Here is a 7879-nt window from a genome sequence, read left to right as displayed (position 1 = left end):
TTGGGGCTAAAATCCAAACACTCTCGTTCTTCTCTTGTGTTATGTAAGACTCCCGGCTGTAATGATGAGAAACTAGCATGTGTAGAATTTTTTGCTAAATGTTCTGTGACAAAAGATGGTGAGCAAAGGACTGTTTGGATGGCTGCAGTTTCATTTTATATGGCTCACAACTGCATGCAAGGTATGGTTTGGAAAGCCTTCTCAAGTGTGGTCATCAGCTAGTTTCACTGGATATATTTTTGTACCACTTACAATTATTGTTTCACGAGTACTGTATACTACTGCAGCTGTAAACTTTGGCCGTCTTATTGGTACTGATAATGTTAATATTATTGTACCTCTTGATATATATTAATTATTATGAATTATAAAATTAATTGATTGTTTTTTATTGTGTTTTGGATATGGCTTGCACACAACTGGTACAGATCCTAGAGAACTTACTGGCCAGCACACACTTGGCTATGCTGTGTAAACAAACCATTCCCATTGTTGTCTACTGGCTGTCTTTCAGCCTTGCTTACAACTTGTACATTCGGCATTCACAACTGTGTGATACTCTTGTAAACTGATATCTTCATTGCAGTGTTCGCACATAAAAACTGCTCCAGGACTGAAGATAACTTTTGGATGAATTCCAAGGCAAAAAATACAATTATATAACTCGTCAGTTTTAGATTAGGGACGGACAAATTCAAAAAGCAAGTGGGCTTTGGAAAACAAATGCTATGGATTTCGGGTTGTGTGCATATTGCAAGTATTCTATAGATAGATCAGACCCAATCTCAAGACAAGCTCTAGCTACAGCATGCAAAGAAAAAAAGACAATCATACCAATTTGACATGCTGACTGCCATGTGGCAGTGAGTGGCCCATTTTGCTGAACGTTTGAAAATAGTTGAGCCAGGTATGCATATGTGATGACCAGTTGGTTTATTGAACTTGAGATATTTTTTATTCTATACTTCATAATAATCAGTATTAAACATCAAAACGAAATGCCAGTATACTGTTTGCAAATTACTTTTCAATTAGATTAATCACATTCACAAACAAAAAGTTATTATCTTGCAGAAAAACCATGATGTCACTGTTGTCTTTAAGTTTATTGTGATTGCAAAAAGGTTAAAAGGTCCAAAGGCACAAGGGCTTTAGATAACCACTGCCAAGAGTTTAGTTGCATAATTACTCTCTGTCTCGTGTCATTCTTCCACAGGTCACCTATTAAGCACTTGTGGGCAATAAAACTAAACTATCACCTCATCAATAACTACTGAAATAGTACTATCTGCAACTTTTCTGGTGGTACCGTGATGGCTGTCATATTATGGTCAGTGACATAACTGTATGCTGACAAGGAAAGGACACTGTACATTACATTAGATATTGATAGTATTCTTTACGTAAGGTAAATGGCCCCATCTCAAGAGAGGCTCAAGCTACAGCACGCAAGCAAAAACCAGACAGTTATACCCCAATGACAAGCAGACAGTGAGTTGCCTATTGTTTATTAGAATGGCTGACCCTTTCTAAACTAGTCAAGCTAGTTTGCTAAATGTAGGTATTGATATATTGCCAAAATTACTAAAGAATGTCATCACATTTTCTTAAATCCATGCAAAAATTAAGATACCTCCACCTCATCAAAACAAGAAATAAATTTTGTTCTATCCTCTTTCCTAATAATTAATTGAATTACAGTGCTTCCTTAATGTGTTATAAAAGCGTTCAAGTCCAAACTTCAATGAAGTTTATGCAATAAATATAAATTCAATTTAGTTCTAATGGTGATCCATTAACTATGTGCTTGCTTTTGGTAATTCTATCCATGTACTACAGTGCAAGTATTAATGCAATCTACAATGCATTGTAATAGCCTTTCCGACCAAAGTCAATAGTTGTAAGAACATGGCAAACGTAGTCAAATCTTTATTGGCCATTTGAGATGAATACAGGTACCAAATTAATAATCCAGGAATTCTTTACATAATGCAACATAAAATGAAGAACTTCTATCAAAAAATTTGGAATAGCTCAATTTCAATTTCCACAGCATGACTATGACTTGGTTAATAATGGTAGTGAAATATCAAATCGTCCATGATGCAGAAATGCAGTATCACAACTGTCGTTAAATTAATCATAATTTTCGCGGTACAGTGCAGTTAAGGTCAGATCTACTACACATGCACAAGAAGTGGAATATAGTTACAGTAGTGGCATTAGGCAAAAAAAAGGATAGTGGAACTAAAACAAAATGATGTTGAAGGGAAAGTTTCTAAAAGTATTGCCTCTGCCACTGAAAAAAATTAAGTACACGAGACAGTGTTGTATTAGCAGTGTTACCACCTATTGTACAAAATTATAAATCAAACAAAATATAAGACTCATATCAGGCTCTAGCTATAGCAAGCAAACAGAAAAATACAAGTACAACCTTGAACCAAAGACTGCAGTGAGTGGCCCATTGCCAGCAAATGGCTACATGGGCTCTTAAAAACTGCTCCAGGACTGAAGGGAACTTTTAGGTCAAATTGAAGGCATAAAATAAGATTAATTAACTTTACAGATAATAGGTATGAACAATTGTGGATGGCCAATTGAAAGGTGGAAAAGGATTACATACTTAAGTGTACTTAAGACGTACTGTACATGATGCACCCTTTAAGTGAAACAAAAGGGAAACCTTCTGGAGGTTTTGCTTCTGCTCCTGGAAATAAATCAGTACAGGAGACAGTGTTGCATCACAATTGTTACCATGCACATGCAGTTCATTGAAATCATAAATCAAAAGCAAAAAATTAGATTCCTTCACATGTCACTCCGTACCTGTAGCCAGCCAACAAAACAAGGCAACTTTTAGGCCTGGTTTACACGACTACATTTTAAAGTAAAACGGATATATTTTTAGCCAGATAAGGGTCTTCTTTACACTAAAACACAAGAAAATGCATATCAAATCCGAACAAAAGAAAAACGGATAAGTCCATAAACAAATGATAAAGTCCAATGAAAATGCAGCTGCTGGATTAGTGTAAACACCTGAAAACAGTCATAGCAAAAACGATGCAGATTAGGCTAGCATCGTTGTATAAACAAGGCCTTAGATCAATTCCAAGGCATAAAATACAGTTAATTAATAATAGGTATGAACAATGCACCCTTCCACTTTTTTATATGTGACCATAATTGACAAAAGGGCCCTTATGGCGAATTTTAAAATTGATCGTTATAATGGAAAATATCAACCTGTCAGTGCTTTGTTAGACAATCATTGTTTCTAAAAGTTTCATGGTAACTTTTTGCATCCTGTGGAGTAATTTTATGATAAATGGGGCTCAGGAAGTTGGATTTTTTAGGCTAGAAAGACAAATTTCACTACCCGCCATAAGGTACCTTTTGTCAATTATGGTCACATATGCTGGATCAGATGCCATTCCTTTACCTTTTATAATCAAATCCTTTATGTTACTGCATCAAGTTCCATAACTAATTAACTATCTCCAAAAATTACAATTTTTTGAACATTACACTGAACCAGATGTAAAGTCACCCCTTCTAATGACAACACAAAGGGACTGCCCTAGCAAAAACTGATCCTAATGCGTGACATTAATTTCAAACTTAAAAAATGCTTCAAAATATATATATGACATGGTGAGTTTATTTCATCAATCGTATTGCTGGAGCTAAACTTTAGTGCATACTCCAGGTCTGAGTCATATTTCTTCTGGGTACTAAAGTATTTTCAAAATAGTTCTTTTGGTTCCCACATAAAAACTGCTCCAGAGCTGAAGGGAACTATTGGCTCAATTCCAAGAAATAAAATACAATAAATTCACTGATCAAATTTAGTTTTAGTTTCTAAAAGGACAGATACACAGACAACATGCACGTGACGTGGGCTTTGAAAACCAGTGCTATAGATTTCCGGTTTTGTGCATACTGCCAGCATTCTTTACATAAGGTATCAGGCCCCATCTCAACACAGGCTCAAGCTATAGCACGAAAACAAAAACAAGACAGTTATACAACCTTCACAAGCAGACAGTGAGTCACCTAGTCCTTATCAATATGAATGAAACTTTTTTAATTAGTCAAGCTTGTTTGCTAAATACAGGTATTCAAAAACACTTAAGAATGTCATCACATTTTACAAATCCACGCAAGAATTAAAGGTCCACTATCTTATTAAAACAAGAGATAATTTTTTTCCTTTTACTGAATACTTAAATTGTAGTACTATGCAGTCTTTCTGCTCAAAGTCAAGAATAACACAGTTTCAATATTGTAAGAACATGGCAAACATAGTCAACACTTTATTGGCCATTTAAGATAAAATACAGGTACCAAATTATTAAAAATCCTGGAGTTCTATACATAGAATATTACAATGCAATGTATAATGAAGAACTTTTATGAATGAAGGCCTCAAGTGCTGTCACAGGCAACAGAATCCATCATCTTCACTTAATCCCGTCTAGATTTGCTTTCAGAAGGATTTCTGGGAAAAAAGAAAAGCCTTGTTGAAACGATAATGGCATACATGATACTGTGCTCTGTGCTCATAGCTATTCTAGATACTAGAAACTTCATCACCTAGTCATCATCCCATGGTGTACCATTACTGTTATCATTAAAAGTAAAGCATAAAGCCTCACACACCTTGAACTAAATCAAATTAAATTAAATTATATGACTGCAACCTGATGATGACAATTATTAGGTCCAGGAAAACATAACCCAGATGAAGATGCCACAGCAGGGCAGTGTTCTATAATATTGTTAAGAAACTAATGCCATGGAAGTATTACAGGCACCTAGAAAAATGTCAATAGATTTAATACCCAAGCATAGTCTTTCTTTTCAAAAAATAGGGTGTTACTCTTACACTGTATGTAGTATTGCATGCAGGATAGGCACAACTTTTTTGTTCATTAATGATGAGCTCTCTCAAAGTGGTCAGGTACAAAGCATCAGGCTTACCATACATATCATACGAAAGAATGCGACCTGCTACTTGCAAGCTTCTCCTTCATCCACTGATCCACGATGGTAGTGGCCCATTTGATGACACAAAATGCAGTCATTCTTTAAAGTGGTTTCAATCTGTTCATCTAAAATAAAGATAGCTACATTGAGTTTAAAAACTTTCTGACTATTACATTCAGTGGCATTTTCCAAACTATTTTTTTCCTTCAGCAAAAATATTAAATTAACAACAATAATAACCTATTCTTATTACTCTTGGAAATTCTGGCTGTGACCATTCCATGATGACTTGTTTTCCCATTCACTATAAGAGTTAACTTAACATTAATTTTCTACAGAAGATTCACTCAACGACTTTAACATGATGACCTTTACTTGAAAGGCAATAGAAAGATAAAGCAAGTAAACAAAAGGACATTTACAAACTTAATGCAACAACTGCGACATGGCATGCAGTGAGTGGCCATTTGTAGCGGGCATTTTCAAAATTATCAAGGCCACGTTGCTAATAATGAATATGGACATATGTAGATGGCCAATTCCAAAGTAGAATAGGATTACAATCAAGTGTACTAAAGAAAGTTTTACTCTTAACTTCAGAAAAGAATCTCAACTAGATTATAACCAAAGTTATCAACAAAATAACAAAAAGAAAAATCATATGCATGTGGTACAATGGCACGCGACCTGCTTTTTGCAAGCAAGCCTGCCCGTTTCCCACTGATCCAGGATGCTCATTTTCCCCTTGCACCAAGACATGCTTTAAAATAAACAAGAAATTTTTAAAATAAATAGAATGTCCCAAACATATCTCCACCTAAGACTAAAGGGAACTCTTTGATCATATCAATTGATCATTGTGGCATCTCATGTGGAAAAGTATGAGTAGAACAGAAGCAGTATTGTTAGTATTATTAATATTAGTACATGTATATCTATTTCATAATGGCAGACAATTTTGGAGTTTCAGCACCTCCTTAAACATAATATATTTCCTTGCTAAACAAAGAATGTGACCACATAACATTTGCCACATGCCATTCTATACAAGGTACTCAAGCTGAGCTTTGGGAATACTAAATCTTGGTCGACCAACTAAGGTGTCACTCAGTGGGGCAGATATCACTATTGTGTTTTCAAATTGCACGTCTAGTGAACGAAGAATCTTAAGAGCTCTCCTGACCAAGTCACAGGCAACAGACACATCCTCACTTAATCCCCCGTCCAGACTTTTTTTAAGAAGGATTTCTGGAAATAAAGAAATGCCATGTTCAATGGTCTTACAGTCTTTAAAGAACTGCAGTGAACTCTGTGAAATAACAGACACAAGTACCAAAAATCCAAAATTTTTCATTTTTGTGATAATTTCTATGCCACACGGGCTACCATAATATATTATTATGGATTAGTTTTAACAAGGCCTTTCCAATTAGCAAAGCCAGATTGCTAAAAACAGTTATGGCTACCTGTTTATATGACAATGCAGTTGGTCTAGAGTCGATATTCTATCACATTACTCCCAAATTTTTAAACTTCGGAAGGAGATGCCAGTACTCTTATTTCATTGTAAAAGTGCAAACCCACCATGCAGCTAGTACCATTAAACTCCTCATCAGAACATGCATGGAGCTTATTTTTTATTAGGTTCAAAATAAAATATACAAGAAATTTCAAAACTGAACAACCAATTACTTAAGAACAAGAATTATTATGTCCAGGACAAATGACCCAGATGGGGTTCCCAGTAGAGCCACAAGGTGAAGTGTGATCTCCCACGGGACTTAAAATGATAAACAGCATTCATGAACCTTTGCAGACCTTCTTTACTATACATCACAATAATTAAATGAGCTATTGAACAAAAACCAAACTTATAAAATATAAATCATGAAGGAAAACTCGTATACACATCGTCCAATGGAATGCGACCGGCTTTCTGAAAGCCTGCCATTTTACCACTGATCCATAACGGCAATTATTTTCACCTTGTACCACAACTTGGTAGATGAACACAACTTTTAAAATTGAATTAAGAATGCCAAATATTTTAAAATAAAATTATATATATTTCCTTGCCAAAAATACATGAGAATGTGACCACATTTTATTAAAGTTACACATCTAAGCGAAATTTCACCTTTGTCTACCTTATTCAAATAAGACATTAATTTCATATATCCTTGTATTCTTGTTGTTTCCTAAAGCCTAACACACACACTGGACAACATGTAAAGAGACTCAACTTCTCACAACGAGTAGCCTCACCACGTCAAAGGCACTGGCAACAAAGTTCCTCAGTGTATGTTGAGCTTAAGTGCGTCAAAACAATTTCGAAACTTTAAATTTTTCTTTTAATAACTTTCTGTGCAATGAAAATGGAGAATTTCCTCTGAACCATTCACCTATACTCAACATTTGTTGAACTGTCTTAGGTGTTTCTTTAACTGTTCTAGCCATGTACTACCATGTATACAATAAATTATAATAGTAGACCCTTTTGAAATAAGTCTATGCAATGATATAGTTGTTATGAAACGTAATCAACTCTCTGCTGGCCATTTATGATCAAAAGCCCTGTACAAAATTTCTAAGGAATCCTAAAATTAGCTCATTTCTGTAAAAAGCATGCATGTAATAACTATTGTTCACAAAACTTCAAAATTTCACTAATAATAAGAATGGCTCAAATTCCACTTTCTACAGCCTCAGTTATTTTCAGTGATAACACTCTTGCTGCTGACTGCAAAAGCAGATGATAATTCATTTTATTTGTTCCTGGTGAACACATTTCTTCTATAATATTCTACTCTAGTCAAATTAGTTATTTTGGGTGAAACCAAAAACTGCTCAAGGACTGAAGGGAGTTTTGAATCAAGAAGAAGACTAA

The sequence above is a fragment of the Amphimedon queenslandica genome, unplaced genomic scaffold (assembly GCF_000090795.2).
Source record: "Amphimedon queenslandica unplaced genomic scaffold, v1.1 AMPQUscaffold_13442, whole genome shotgun sequence".
In the NCBI taxonomy this organism is placed as follows: Eukaryota; Metazoa; Porifera; class Demospongiae; order Haplosclerida; family Niphatidae; genus Amphimedon; species Amphimedon queenslandica.
Note: the sequence above shows the minus strand (reverse complement) of the source record.